We start from the raw sequence: 16,853 nt of genomic DNA, 5'->3' as shown, positions 1-16,853 counted from the left end.
TCAAGAGTTCACACCGTTAGATCCATGCTTGGCTTCTTATCGATTTTACCTCGACTACTCCATACGGAAAGTGTTTGCATGGGTCAATAACAAGGTGAATGGGGTTAGTCGTTCATAGTAAGTGGGTGAAGGAAATGTGTCAACATTGTCCTACGGTCTCCTCCATTAGTTTGAACCGTGAGATTCTTATGTTGCGTCTACTATTGTTTTTCATGCAGCACTAGCTAGTCATTAACCATGGCGATCCCTACGGATGGTTGTAACATAGGATTCAAAACAACCCAGTCTCCAATAAAATGAATAGGGTCTTATAGTTCCGTCTTGGGTATTGTCTTCTATTTTGGAGGCATACTCATACCGTTCTGTAAGATCTAAAAATGACAGGTCTACACTTACAAGACTTACTAAGTGTTAGTAATGATTTTGATCGAAAACGATAACTAAATGACTATGAAATATGAGTTATTCTGGAGATAGTATTTAGTCAAGAACTGTCTTGCTTTTGTGAAGGAATTCTTAACTGCCCCACGGTAGCATTTGTTCTAAATCGCTTAAGTATCGTTGCAAAAATAATGATTATGGGTAATTATCACTTTGCTAAAACTTGATTGGATTTAAAAGCAATTCACTTATAAAATTTGTTTATAATTTCAGAATGACGAGTTCTATTATACTATTGTTGGCTTCAGACAAATTGATTGGGGACAGTTATGTAAACTAGAAATCGAATTTGAATATAATACTCACAATAGACGATTTGATATTTGTCTTAAAGGAGGAATGTCCTCCCATTCCTAGCTCCCATTCCTAGCCCAGCGTTTTGAGTTTTTTCTCTCGCAAAAAGAAACTCATAGAAGTTGTCAACTAAATACCGATTTACTAAGTGACAGCTTGAGCAAAGTAAATGATCATGTAGTGTTTTGTAGGCAACAGACAGAAGCTAAACGATGAGCTAAACGTCGCTTAGCTTTTGTTAGACGATCGCTTAGCTTTAACTAAACAATTGGGCATCGACCTATGCGATAGGTTTTAGCCATCTCTCACTTGCCCAATCGTGTACACAATTGTTCATTCATCTTTCGTCTACCTCATTCCAAGTCTAAACAGAGCCCACCTTCTGGATTCTCACACCGAGAATACCAAGGTAACCTTCTTGGTGGTATCTTACTTAACTCGACACCGTCGAGGTTTTGTGGAGGCCGTTCATGTTGCTAGGCAGATCGCGATCGAGGTGATAATTGAGGACGAGTGTGAAGTGTTCGTGCAGTGTTGCGATCGTGTTGTTCGAGCATTTGAGGTTGCTGTGTTCGAGCATTCGTGAACAAAGAGCGTGGAGACGATTGTTCATGCTGTAATTTTTGTATTGATTGCATAACTGTATGTTTTTTTTATAACTGTAATTTGTAAAGTTCATTCATGATTGTAATTTGGAATGATCTTTTGTCCACTGCTCATGGAAATCTCGAGTTCGATTTCCTTCAATATGAGTACTTGGACTTTATGTGGAGATATAAAAGTGGATTAGGTTCAAGTAAATAGTAAAAAAATGATCTATAGCATATGAATAAGGTTGGGTGCCTTATTCTGGTAACACTATTGGATGCGACCTACTCTTTAGTTGTTCCAAAGAGTTGTAAAGTACTACAAACGAAGTGATCCTAATTCGTACATATTATGACATGAGGAGTGGGGGCGTTCTATGCAAATCAGTTTTGTACAAGATTAGATCACGAAATCAGTCACTCGTACTTTATAACGTTGTTTACTGTTTAAGACTAACTATTTCAAAGCGATGACCTAAGTAACTTGACCTTAGTCCTGAGCTAACTATGAACTCCTGTTTGTTTGGGATTATCCTTTGATCTGAAACGGTGAGAGTAGTCCAACAACACTGCTCAATAATCCTCCCATTTTAAGGATAAGACCGGATAGATAGCAGGGGACATAAAGTGCAAAAAAGAATTCACTCCTACTCGCTTTTAGGGATGGTAGAGAGGTTGTTCTCTTAAGTGTTGATTCTAGGTCTTAACAAGGGGCTCCACCCTCTCACTAGCCCGAGAAGGACTCGATTTGTTGATTGGATCACAACTCAATTGTTCATTAGAGGATCAGTGAGACTTAAGAAACACGAGGTAATTTTAGGGGTAAAATAGAGATTTGACCTAGTCGTTATTACGAACAACCTGTGAAGGGTTAACTTACTAATCATGGTTATATCAAGTGGATATAATATATCTATAATGAGGGGAATTCAACTATGGTCTTTAGTGGAGTGACCCATTATTTAACGAATGAGGGTTAATTCAGTCTAATGAGTTTAGCTAATTAATCTCGAATTGTTGATCTGTAGGTCTGCGAGGTCCCCTTACTTGCTCGTAAATGGATTAGCTTTAGAGTAGCGTAATAAGTTAATTTGAAACATTCAAATTAGAATTAAATGAAATTGGAGAATTAATATTTAAAATGATTTAAATATATGAAGGTGGAATTGTGTAAAATTAATTTAATGTTTGATATGAAATTTATTAGAATTATTTAAATTATTTAAATAATTATTTATTAATTTTATTAAGAAAATTAATTTACGAAATTAATTTAATAAAATTAATAATATTTTCAATTTTAGACAATAAATTGATTTATGAAATCAATTTTTCAAAAGTTGAAAAAGAAGAAATATACAAAATGGAATTTGGCTTTTTCCATTGTCTTCTTCAAGTAGCTCACCCATAACCCACCATCTTGAGCTTCAATTACTCCAAGCATGAGCTGCATCTCATGCAGCTATTTTCTTTGCATGATGGTCTGTAATATATTGAAGAGATTGGAGTGAATTTGAAGAAATGCAATCGAAAGAATTTTGCTGAAAATTTGGGTTGAAGAAGGAGTTCTTCAAGTAGATTACTGTTGTGAGTACCTCTCCAATTTTCCTTAATTCAAACTTATTTTGAGTGCTACAATCAATCTAGAGCACCAAGAGGATAGTAGGGAAGATCTTGAGGTCGTCTACAACAAGATTCGGAGAAATTTGCAGCTAAAATCAAGCTTTGAATAAGTTCTATAAAGGTATGACTTGAAACCCATTTATTTTTACTAAAGCATGCTTTCGTTTCTGCTAAAATTACTCAATTAAAGTTCTTATCGATCCTTGTCTCTTCTGCTGCATGTTGATTCCAACAATTAGTATTAGAGCATCATATAAGCATTCAATTCGGTTTAATTTTGGTGTGGTGGGTGTTTTATATGAGTTATATGAAACTGCTGCACCGATATGGTTTTCTGAGTTTTGGCTTTTAATTTCTCTTTGATTTCTCAATTAAATTTGTAATTGGCTCTTGCTTGATGAGCTTATATGTGTTCCCTAGAGTCTGTAATTTATTTGGAGTCATAAATTAAGCTGTAATTGAAGAAACAAGTGAAGAAGGTCGAGTTGTAGATTCCAGTTTATCAGCCTTTGTTTATATCGTCGTTGAGGTTCAGTGCTAGACAATCATTTAGCTTCAGGCGTTAGACGACGATGTGAAGAAAAGCTAGACGATCGTGTAGCTTCGGGCATTGAGTGTTGAAGTGTTGTGCACTAGACGATCATGTACCTACGGGAGCTAAATGATGTGTTGTATTGCTATACGATGGCACTACATGATCGTGTAGCTTCGCGTGGGAGTTAAAGATGCGTTAAAGAACTATGCGATAACACTACACGATCGTTTACCTTTGTGGGGTAGCTAAGTGATGCATCGAGGTGCTATGTGATAGCACTACATGATCGCTTACCTTTGTGTGCGCACTAAACGATCAACTTTAGGCGTTAGACGATGGTGCTCAACGATCGTGTAGTAGTATTTGTTTGGCATTAGACGATGGAGCTGCACGATAGTGTTAGACATTAAGCGATCGTGTAGCATTGTCTGACACTAGACGATGACACTATGCAATAGAAGGAAGACACTACACGATCGTGTAACTTGATCAGGCGCCATGCGTTGGTGCTATGCGATCACGCAAACACTAACGATCAGGCAAATGCATGATGATGGTTGTCAATACTAAACGATGAGCCTTAGCAAGATATTGAGCATGGAGCGAGAGCTATCAGTTCGATCGGTTCTTTTGAAGTCCAGTCCAGTTCAGCTTCGAATGGTTTTTGGCTGGTCCAGTTCAGACTTGGCTGGTCCAGTTCAAGCTATTTGGGTTTGTTTTGGAGCGATTCAAGCGGTTCAAAAGCGGTTCAGAAGTTGTTTTGTAATAATTAGGTTTTCATTTGCTTGTTTATGTCAAAACTAAAACCATATCAGTCTGTGTTTAATTATTTATGCATTTGATGTATGTTATAAATAAATAAATCTTGTATGTGCATACAGTATGCCATGTAGATTTAAAAACCCCACCATAGGAAACATGTTACATGCATTTAAAGTATGTCATAAAATGTTATAATATATAGTATGCATGTTAGGGTTCCTTTTATTTAATATAATAGTTATATTAGATATTGAATGCCTTTGTTTTTTGTTGTGGATGTTTAACATGTCTAAAATTTTGTAAGCTGTTATAAAATTGGGTTAGACGTTTAAAATCCATAATGAAGAACAGCTGCATGCTCACTTAGGTTAACCACTCATTTTAATAGTTAAAATAAGTCGTTAAATTTGTAAAAGTCGGGTTACAAACTCAACCAGTATATAATCTTGACGAAGACTAGGGGTACTTAAGTTGACAGTCTATAGAACACCTCCTACCTGGGGATTATGGCCGAATAATTGAGCGTTGGTAACTGGTTTTATGATGATACGTGAGCGATGTGAGGTAATAAAATTATTTATCACTTAGATATTGTAGATTTAAATCCATTTATAAATGTTATACTTGGATAAACCACCTAGACTTAGGGTTGTTTTTATTAGCCGAAAAGAACCTAAGTATAACTTTACCCAATCAAATTAGAATACTTTACTGGGAGATTAATGATTATTATCTCTCACGTTCTCAAGTGTTCACAATGTGAGATCCATGCTCGACTTCGTGTCGTTTTTACCGCGATTGTTCCATTCAGAAAGTGTTTGCATGGGTTAATAACAAGGTGAATGAGGGAAGTAGTTCATAGTAAGTGGGTGAAGGAAATGTGTCAACATTGTCCTACGGTCTCCTCCACTAGTTTGAACAGTGAGATTCTTATGTTGCGCCTACTGTCGTTTTTAGGTGGCACTAGCTAGTCGTTAACCACGACGATCCCTTCGGAGGGTTGTAACATAAAATTCGGAACAACCTAGGCTTCAGTAAAATGAATAGGGTCTTATAGTTCCGCCTTGGGTATTGTCTTTTATTTCAGAGGCATATTCATATAGGTTTCTAAGATCTAAAAATGGCGGGTCTACACTTACAAGAATTACTAATTGTTAGTAAAGATCTTGACCAAAAACGATAACTAAATTACTAACGGAATATGAGTTATTCTGGAGATAGTATTTAGTCAAGAATTGTCTTGCTTCTATGAAGGAATTCTTGACTGCCCCTCGGTAGCAATTGTTCTAAATCACTAAAGTATCGTTGCAAATAAATATTGATTATGGGTACATTATTATTACTTTGCTAAAACTTGTTTGGATTTAAAAGCAGTTCACTTATAGAATTTATATATAATTTCAGAATGACGAGTTCAATAATACAATTGTTGGCATCAGATAAACTGATCGGAGATAATTATGTGACCTAGAAATCAAATTTGAACACGATACTTGTGATAGACGATTTACGATTTATCTTAACAGAGGAATGTCCTCCCGTTCCAAGCTCTAATACAACCCAAACTATTCGGGAAGCGTATGATAGATGGATCAAGACGAATGATAAAGTCGGTGCTTATATCCTTGCCAGCTTATCTGATGTTTTGGCGAAGAAACATGAGGATATGAGTACTACCAAAGAGATTATGGAATCTCTATGAGGGATGTTTGGACAACTGTTCACCCTAAGGCATGATGCCATCAAGTACGTTTACAACAACTGCATGAAAGAGGAGACCTCTGTTCGTGAACATGTTCTGGACATGATGGTCCATTTTAATATGGCAGAAGTAAACGAAGCTGTTATGGACGAGAGAAGTCAAGTTGGTTTTATTCTAGAATTTCTTCCGAAGAGTTTTCTGCAAATTTGTATGAATACCTTGGTGAATAAAGTTGAATACAGCTTGACTACTCTGCTGAATGAGCTATAAACTTACTAGACTATGTTGAGAACTAAGGGTCTGGAATTAGAAGTAAATGTTACTACATCTGAGAAGAGAGGAATGTCCTCCAAGCTTGATGTTGCCTCCTCTTCACAGAATAAGAGTATTCCTGCGAAGAAGGACAAAGGGAAAGGGAAAAAGAAACCCACTGGCAAGAAAAACAAGAAAAATGCTGTAGACAAAGGGAAGTGTTTCCACTGCAACGAAGAAGGGCATGAAGAGAAATTTCCCTCAATATCTTGCCGAGAAGAGAGTAGAGAAAGCTAAACAGACAACTTAGTTCCCGAGGACCACTTACTCAGCTTGACTAGTGGGAGATTTTGCTGCTTGTTGATAATATTACCTGTTTTTGTTATCATGTAAAGAACATAATGTATATATATTTTTTGTTGTAAATGAAATGTTCATTATCGAAAAAATATGTTTGTTCTATCTCATAGCAACTTCTGTTAAGAATAAAATTGTTAAAAACCATTTGCAAATATTCAGATATTTAAACGGCTAAGATCAAAGTATATTAAGTTTAAAAGATTTCTAGATCTGACTGTTAACAAGAGTTGTTAAGACAGGTCAGACGCATCTTACTCAAAGAGTTGAGAGTACCTCAATGTAGTGGGAGGAAAATGTGCTTTTTGGTCATTATTGAGAATAAGATGCAATCCCATATCGTTTAATAAGAAGCCTATTGTACACAAACATGTTTACAATGATTCTCTCGGCTAAAGTGTTTGAGAATCACCTAGTAAGACTAGGAATACCAAATTAAATAACCTAGGGCAAGTGGGAGAAATATCGGGTATGGGATACCGAATGGTAAACCATGGGTATGGGATGCCCTAGTTTATTGTATTTCTCTATAAAACTTAGAAACTCAGTCTTATATATTGGATATATAAGTTACCACTAGAGTTTTAGTCCAAGTGGGAGTTTGTTGGGTTTTATGTTCTAAAACTCGTGGTTTGTAAACAATAGAACTTATTCTGAAAATTCAATAAGTTGTTATTGAATATATTGTTTATTAGAAATCCAATAACCCTAAAAGTCCCTTAACTATATTATGTGAATACTTGAACTTTATGTTGAGATATAAAAGTGGATCATGTTCGAGTAAATAGTAAAAAATGATATATAGTATATGAATAAGGTTGGGTGCCTTATTCTGGTAACACTATTGGATACGACCTACTCTGTAGTTGTAAAGTGCTACAAACGAAGTGATCCTAATTCGTACATGCTATGACATAAGAAGTTGGGGCATCATGTGCAAATGAGTTTTGTACAAGATCGGACCACGAAATCAATCACCCTTACTTTATAACGTTGTTTACTATTTAAGACTGACTATTTCGAAGCGATGACCTAAGTAACTTGACCTTAATTCTGAACTAACTATGAACTCCTGTTTGTTCGGGATTATCCTTTGATCTGCAAACAGTGAGAGTAGTCCAACAACACTGCTCAATAAGCTGCCCATTTTAGGGATAAGACCAGATAGATAGCAGGGGACATAGGGTATAGAAAAGAATTTACTCCTACCCGCTTTTAGGGATACTAGAGAGGTTGTTTCCTTAAGTGCTGATTCTGGGCTTAACAAGGGACCCCACCCTCTCACTGGCCTAAGATGGACTCGATTTGTTGATTGGATCATAAATCAATTTTTCATTAGAGGACTTAAGAAACAAGAGGTAATTTCGGGGGTAAAACAGAGATTTGACCCAGCCGTTATTACGTACAACCGTTGAAGGGTTAACTTACTAATCATGGTTATATTGAGTGGACATAATATATCTACAATGAAGGGAATTCAACTATAGTCTTTAGTGGAGTGACCCCTTAGTTAACGAATGAGGGTTAATTCGGTTTAATGAGTTTAGCCAATTAATCTCGGATCGTTGGAGCCCATGATCTGTAAGTCTTCGAGGTCCCCCTACTAGCTCGTAAATGGATTAGCTTTAGAGTAGCGTGATAAGTTAATTTGAAATATTCAAATTAGAATTAAACAGAATTGAAAAATTAATATTTAAATATGATTTAAATATATGAAAATGGATTTGTGTAAAATTAATTTAATATTTTATATTAAATTAATTAGAATTATTTAAATTGTTTAAATAATTATTTATTAATTTTATTAAGAAAATTAATTTATGAAATTAATTTTATAAAATTAATAAAATTTTCAATTTTAGACAATAAATTGATTTATGAAATCAATTTTTGAAAAGTTAAAAAAGAAGAAATACACAAAATGGAATTTGGTTTTTTCCATTGTCTTCTTCAAGTAGTTCACCTATAACCCACCATCTTGAGCTTCAATTACTCCAAGCATGAGCTGCATCTCATGCAACTATTTTTCTTGCATGATGGTCTGCAATATATTGAAGAGATTGAAGTGAATTTGAGGAAATGCAACCGAACGAATTTTGCTGAAAATTCGGGTTGAAGAAGGAGTTCTTCAAGTCGGTTGCTGCTGTGAGTACCTCTCCAAATTCCCTTAATTCAAGCTTATTTTGAGTCTCACAATTCAATCTAGAGACCAAGAGGATAGTAGGGAAGATCTTGGGGTGGTCTACAACAAGATTCAGAGAAATTTGCAATTGGAATCAAGCTTTGAATAAGTTCTATAAAGGTATGACTTGAAACCCATTTATTTATGCTAAAGCATGCTTTCATTTCTGCCAAAATTATTGAATTAGAGTACTTATCGATCCTCGTCGCTTCCACTGCGTGTTGATACATTTCAACATGCGGAGCTTTTCTAAACGATTGGGCATCGTCCATGCAATAAACTTCTGTTTTCTCCCACTTACTCAATCATTTACACGATTGTTATTCCTCTGGTCTCTTCCTCTAACCAAGTCCATACAGAGCCAACACTTCTGGATTTTCACATCGAAAATACCAAGGTAACCATTGTAGTGGTGTCTTACTTAACTCAACTAAGGTCGAGGTTTTGAAGGTCGTTCGTCGAGTTCGCGGTATTCGTATGGTTGTCGCTGTGATCGTGCTATGTTGCCAATACTATAGAAATTGGATTACTTTACGTTTTTCCAATGTCAAGTAGAGTGTATACTTAACGCTAATAAAAGTATCGAGTATGCGGCTGTCAAGTATAATGTCACAATTTGATATTGGAAAAACGTCAAAAGAAATATTTCTTGACACAATTTCCGTGTCAAGAAATATAATACACTTGACAGTTGACACTGATGACATGTCAAGTGTATTAATTCTTAACACTTATTATGTGTCATAGTGATTACTCTTTACATTTTTTATTTGTCAAATATATTTTTATCTTGACACGAAATAATGGTTAAGTAATCTAATTCTTGACACATTTCAAATGTCATCTATGTTTTTTTTTTTTCCAAATTAAACACTCGAATTTAATTTCCATTTCTCATTTCCTGCATTACATGTATTCCAATAAGACAATTTCATCAACTAAAATAAACAGTTGCACATATTTTAGATCTACATATCAGCCCAATATATCCAACGTAACAATTCACAATACTAAAATAAACAATTCTATTCTTCTATTACCTTCCATGTATATGAACGATTCCAAAATTTACAAAAACAATCTGTAATAGATTGAAGAAAATCGAACACGAGGATTTTCATGAGCAGTAGAAAGTTTATTCCAAATTACAATCGTATATAAACTTTACAATTACAATCACAAACATATACATACGATTATGCAAAATACAGAAATTACAACATGTTCTACCAAAGATCAAGGACAAGAGTAACACACTTTTGTAGACTCATCTTCAAGCTCATTGATCACGAACGCTTGATCACAGCAACATAGCACACACGAACGCTCGTCCAACACGACTGCTACACTGCACGAACACCGCACACTCAAACTAAGCGATCGTCTTGGTCACGAACACCCCGAACACTACGAATGGCCTCCATAGAACCTCGATAGTGTTGAGTTGAGTTACACCACTAAGAAGACTATCTTGGTATTCTCGGTGTGAGTAATTTTCGAGATTGGAAATCTCAAATCAACAATTTTGCAAATCTTTTCTTTTGTCAATCTTACTAACATTAGGAAAACAATTTTCATTTTATCTCACGGTTACCATGAAACCACCAATAACCTCCCACTCAATTGGTTATTAGAGAAAAAGAGATAATTATCCAATAATATATTATTATAAATATAAATGATAACCAACTTACCATAATATATTTATAACCTATAGTTCTAATATTTCATCTCATGAAACATATAAACCATAGCTCTTTTTCTTTTCCATGACACTTAATGTAAATCTCATTTATATTAATCCTCTACTTGATGTATCTCATACACCATACTGATTATATCATATATAATCAAATTACCTCTTGTCAATTTGAACATTTCAAATCAATACTAAGAACTGATCCTCAACTTGAATCCATTGAGCTACCAAAGGGACCTTATGGACTTGTAGCTCGAAGCTCCAACAGTACATGAATAACTGACTAAATTCTGTAGTCATGGGATCCACCATCCATTAACTGCCATGCACTCCACTAAAGACCGACAACTATACTCTCCTTACCACAGATATATTACATGTCCATCTTAATCAATCAACAGCACGATAATCCTTCACATATCGCTCGTAAGTACAGCTCGACCAATAATCATTATGCCCCTATAGTTACATCTAACTCTTTAAGTACCATTGAATCTTCTAATGAACATAATTCATAGTTTTATTATGACTGAGTTCTCTCTTTCAAAGAGAAGTTGTGGCCACTATGTTCAAGCCCCGAAATCAGCCCTTAAGAGAGCAATCTCTTTACTTACCTTTGCTTCGAGGAAGGAGTGACTTCCATCTTATGTATTGAGTGTCCAGCTCCCAAATCAGACAAGTTCCCAAAATGGTAGGCATGTTGAATTGACAATCTGACCACTCTCACCCATACTAATCAATTGACCAATCTAAAAAACCGAAGTTCCCAAAACACTTAGGATTGAGGTCGTGTCACCTATGATCGTTTAGGTGAGATGTAAGTCTTTATATACAGAGTCTAGTCATCTCGTGGTCCGATCTTTTACAAACTTGGACACCCCCCCACGCATGTCTCTACATGAATAGTCAGGATCTACCATCTGTAGTAGTTTACAACACTTGCAAATCTCTACAAAGCAGGTCGTATCCGTAGTGTCACCAAAATCAGGTATCCCCTTAATCCTTATACTACAGACCTATTTAGGTTATCACTTAAGGCATGATCTATTTGTATATCGCATATACATATTTAAGTTTATATAAGATAATCATGGAGCTTTGTTTATTGAATATGAGTAAATGTCAGAATGAAATAATAGTTATTTTATTCATAAAACAATGTGTATCATTACAAACAACAAGATTTCGAAAGAATTAGGACACCAATCCCAACAAATATATACTCTATCAACCCTCCCCAATATATGATAATTGCAAAATTACAAGACCAAACTATATGTACTATATATTTCAAAAATCACAAGACTAAAATTCTATCATCCATCACACATTTCTTTGAAGTATATAACCTATAATAACTTAACAAAACATTTTTATAAAAAGGGTTTTCGGCATTCTCATGTAGCCACATATACAAAATTTATAGGAAGTCCATCAGATATAACGACCTAAATATTCAGCCCATTCCACGCGTACTTCATCCAATTCAAGTTGCGAGTACGAACTCCTCGTATCAATCTATAAAACATAAAAATCAAATATATATTTATTTACTATTTATACAATTTATAATGTTACAATATATATAAGTAGTTTGAAGACATACCACATCTGTGATAATATTCTTCTCTTTGGTCACGATTTCTTGCATATACTTCATAACATAACTAAAACATATCATACAGATGTACTAAATAAACATCATTCGATTAATTTTTTTTAATGCTCTTATACTTGCCTTTATTGTTTTCCAGAATGTGATTTTTCGAGTCTTTTGCAAATTCTTTTGACACTGGAAAAATGGTCCTTGCTCTACATTCGCCAAAGTGTATAGTATAATATTAAGAATGAAATAAACTTTACAAAAAAAATAAAAATAAAAATAAAAAACTCAAGCAAAGTTAGCTTTCATATTTGTAGTAGCACGCAACACTCATTCTCATAACTAAGTAGTAGCACAACAAGTCTAAGTTCAACATACTATAAAATATGTTAATCTTGCAAAAACTTAATCAACTACATAGAAATTTTACCAAATCATAATAATATCCAACAACAAACAAAATATACTTAATATGCTTATTGAAAATCTTACTGAAATTGATATCAACCTGTTGGACAGCACATTAATGCTCTCCAAATCTAGAATCTAAAGTCGAATCATAAAAAGCATCAATCAATTTGGGTAAAAAAACATTTATGGGTATTCAAAAATATCCAAGAAACCCACTGAAGTAATCAAAACTTACCAAAACCTTATCTAAAAATACAAGATTCTAGCAAGATGGAGTGTAGATCCGACGAGATAGAGCGAAGCCCGTGCTTGAACAGCTCCATTACAAATTAAATTGTAAGTTCAAAACTAAAATTGACTCAATAAGCCAAATAAAAGGTGAAAGATGAATTTCTTCCTAAAACAAAAGCCCCACGGACATTGAACATTTGCCAACACTACAATAAATGGTCACCGAGAGAAATTGAAGAAATGAAATATAGAAAAAACAACATATATCTAGCTAGCTCTACCATCTAAAACTTTTAAACTACACATAAATTCCTAAACACTTTCCCTTCTAAAATCATCGACAAAAAAAGCATTATCAACTAAAATAACCACAGAGAAACACCCAATCAAAAGGACATGAAGAAGAATATCAACTAGAATAACCATAGACCTGCAAATTGTATAGGGACTAAATTGTCACTTTCATAAAAGTTTAGAGACTAAATTGTTACAAATTTGAAAGTAAAGGAACTAAGTTATTACCAATTAAAGTATAGAGACTTTATTATTCCTTTCATAAAAGTTTAGAACCAAATGTGTTTTCTAACTTTACATGTCCAGAGACTAACCATGATTGAAATGAAACCAAACTGACCATAAGGTTGATAAAACTTATGAAGTAACATAAGAAATGTAGGAATGTATCAGCAACAGCGGAAGCAACAAGAATCATTTAAGCACTCTAATTCATTAATTTTGGAAAAATACAAAGCATGCTCTTGCAGAAAACAAGTGAGTTTCATGACATACCTCTTGCAGAACTTCTTCAAAGCTTGTTCTTTAGTTGCAATCTTCTCCGAATCTTATTACAGACCTTCTCACGATCTTCCCCACTATTCTCTTGGTACTCTAGATTGAGCTGTGAGACTCAAAACAAACTTGAATCAAGGGATGAAGGAGAATTGCTTACAGCAATAATCTGGTTGAAGAACTCTTTCTTCAACACGAATTTTCTTTAAAATTCTCTCTTGATTGCATGCCCGAAATTTACTCCAAACTCTTCAATATATTGCCGACCATCATGCAAGGAAGAGAGTTGCGTGAGTTGCAGCTCATGCTTGGAGTTACACAAGGCAATAGTGATGACTTTTGTGTGACAAGTAGAAGATGGATAATGGAAACCCAAGTTTTTCCATTTGTGTTTTGATTTTATATTTTTCAATTTTTCAATTTTATCTCAAAATCAAAATTTTATACTTAAAAACCATTTTGATTTTAGAACTGAAAATTTTTATAAAATTAATTTCATAAATTATTTTTTAAATAAAACTTAATTAATTTAATATCAAATATCAAATTAATTTTAACACACATCTATCTTTATATATTTAAATCATATTTAAATATAAATTCTCCTATTTCGTTTAATTCTCAAATTAAATACATAATTATATCTCATATAATTACTAATTCCCTTAATTCTAATTTGAATGTTTCAAATCTACTTATCACACTATTCTAAAGCTAGTCCGTTATGAGCTAGTAGGGAGACCTCGCGACCTACAGATCATGGGCTCCAAGGATCTGAGTTTAATTGGCTAAACTCATTAGACCATATTAATCCTCATTCGTTAACTAATGAGTCACTCCACTAAAGTCCATAGTTGCACTCCCCTCACTATAGATATATTATGTCCACATGATTTAATCATAATAAGTAAGTTGACCATTCACAGGTTGTTCGTAATAATGCCTGAGTCAAATATCTGCTTTACCCCCGAGAATATATCTTATTCCTCAAGTTCCTACTGATCCTCTAATGAAAAACTGGTTTGTGATCCAATCACTAAACCAAACTCTCTCAGCTATCTATTCGGTCTTACCCCTGAAATGAGTCTTATTGAGCCGACGCTGTTGAGCCAACCCTCACTTATGCAAATCTAAGGGCAATCTCGAATAAACAGGAGTTCATAGTTAGCTCAGGATTAAGATCGAGTTACCTAGGTCATCTAGGTGAAATAGTCAATCTTATACAGTAAACAGCGTTATAAAGTAAGAGTGACTTATTTCTTGATCCGATCTTATGCAAACTCATTGCATAAGACGCCCCCATTCTTCATGTCATAATATGTACGAATTAGGATCACATCGTATGTAACATTTTACAACTCTTTGTAACAACAGGGTAGGTCACATCCAATGATGTTACCAGAATAAGGTATCCAATCTTATTCATGTACCATAGATCATTTTGACTATTTACTCGAATCTGATTCACTCTTATGTCTCCACATAAAGTTCAAGTACTCATGCAATAGTCATGGGTCTTAGTTTATTGGATCTAGACTTTCAAATAATTTATGAAATCAATAATAAGTTTATTGATGATAGAAAATGTTTATCATTTTACAAACTGCGAGTTTTAGGACATAAAACCCAAAACAAAAATTATTACTTTAAAGTTTAAACATTAAATAACTAAAAGCAATGCAGAAAGTGATGTTATTGTGGACAATTACCATACTCTTCATATCCGGGCACCTTTTCGATGATCACAGCAACACCACTGCACTTGAGATAAAAGCAAATAAGATGGTTGGTTTTGAGACATCTATTTCCATCCTTGAACTAAACTTGAGTTACTTTTTTTAAAATTGAACTTTAAAGTGCAAACTTATGATGTAACAAATAAAAATAAAAGCTTCATAGATGCCAGACTATTCAAGGGAACAGATTTGTTGCACCAAATCGAGGGGATAGTGTTGTTTTTAGCGTGGGTGCCTGTAGCGTCTGTTTTGGAATTAAGCAGTCAGACAATGCAGTTTCCGTTTCAACTTTCTGTAGCCCACTAGCCACACACTCTACTTTCATCTATCCCTCTCGACATTTGTTTCTTCCACTTTATCATTCCCATTTTGGTTTTAACAACAATAAATCCTTCAACAAGCTTCAGCAATGGTAGTTGCCCATTATTATTTCCCTTTTCTACTTGCCTTCCTCGTAGCTAATTATCACTTCATTCACTGAATATAACATACGATCGAAAGGCCATTCTCATCAATGCCCAAAGAAAAATCCTTTTCTCTGTAGGTTATGGGACAAAATCAAGAATCTTTAAAAAAAAAAAAAAGAGATATAAAACTTTAAAATCAACCATCAGAAAAGGAAGGGTAACAACAACGAAAACAAAAGGAAAGATAAAATATTATACCTAATTAAAGGCTTAATTCCATGTAGGTTGTGGGACATACTAAGTATGCTAAAATGTTCAAACGCTTGCTGGAGAACGTGCTAATAACCTTCCAACTCTTGAATCTGAAGGCAAAAATATTCGAAGTCTAATGGTCGTGGATGCTAAAAACTTAACAAAAGCCCTAACAATAAGTCGTATAAGCGTCCATCGATATGGGTGATGGTACTTATGGAAAGTTGGGGCAATCTGTGCAAAATAAAAAGTGAGAGAAAAACTGTGAGAGCAGGAGAACTCGAGAGCGAAAGAGAGAGTTACCATGGAAGAAACGCAAATGTTGGAAGAAGAAGAAATCAAGAGATAGACACACTGGAAGGAGATGTGGGAGAGAGTTGAGATAGCAAGAGAGACGCCGGAACCAATGTCCTCAGAAACGATCACGCAGATGAGATTGTTGCTGTTGTATGCGTCGAGGTTATGCAGGGGCGAAGAGAAGAGAGAATCAAAGAAGATGAAGATGAGGGGCTTTGAAAAAGAGGGAAAATGAAAATTTTCAGGGAAAGAGAGGAAATAAAAGGTTATGAAAACAATTAAGTGCCCTATTTGATATTTTTAATGTTTTAATTAAACATAAAATTATTCTTGACATTCAAAATGTGACAAGTAAATTACGAAAAGTCTTGACGTTTTTAAAACGTCAAGTTTTATATCAGCACGAAAGAAATCCAAAAAAATTTCGTCAATCTCTGCCTTTTTTCATTATTCTTGACGTTTTTCTTAAATACCACATATTACTTGACATTTTTTCCATAAAAACATCAAGTAACTAAAAGTTGCAAGCATCAAGCGTCATTTATTCAAAAAAAATATTATTAGGCAAATTTTTTTTATATATTTTACTTGACACGAAAAAAATATCAGGTAAGAGCTTCTTATACTTGACACGTGAAACGTGTCAAATAAGACCTTATATTACTTGACACGAAAAATGTGTCAAGTAAAGGT

The 16,853-nt window shown here is 34.3% G+C and overlaps 1 long non-coding RNA gene across 5 annotated transcripts; it reads right to left on the bottom strand.

Annotated features, from left to right (window-relative positions):
* Positions 1 to 11,693: 11,693 nt before the first annotated feature.
* LOC120073878 (uncharacterized) lies at positions 11,694 to 16,428 on the bottom strand. Of its 5 annotated transcripts, XR_016524055.1 has the most exons (8): positions 16,167 to 16,422; positions 15,870 to 15,973; positions 15,403 to 15,742; positions 15,178 to 15,224; positions 13,469 to 13,717; positions 12,173 to 12,246; positions 12,041 to 12,088; positions 11,765 to 11,952 (listed from the first exon to the last, which is right to left on the bottom strand). It is a non-coding gene; the product is annotated as an uncharacterized LOC120073878 (long non-coding RNA). The 5 variants fall into 5 exon arrangements; XR_016524082.1 differs by lacking the exon at positions 15,403 to 15,742 and having other exon boundaries at positions 11,694 to 11,952; positions 13,469 to 13,577; positions 16,167 to 16,428; XR_016524061.1 differs by lacking the exon at positions 15,403 to 15,742.
* Between the last annotated feature and the right edge of the window lie 425 nt (positions 16,429 to 16,853).

Source organism: Benincasa hispida, chromosome 1 (genome assembly GCF_027475165.1).
Source record: "Benincasa hispida cultivar pf3 chromosome 1, pf3_genome.v1.1, whole genome shotgun sequence".
Lineage (NCBI taxonomy): Eukaryota > Viridiplantae > Streptophyta > Magnoliopsida > Cucurbitales > Cucurbitaceae > Benincasa > Benincasa hispida.
Note: the sequence above shows the minus strand (reverse complement) of the source record. Positions and strands in the feature narration are given on the sequence as shown.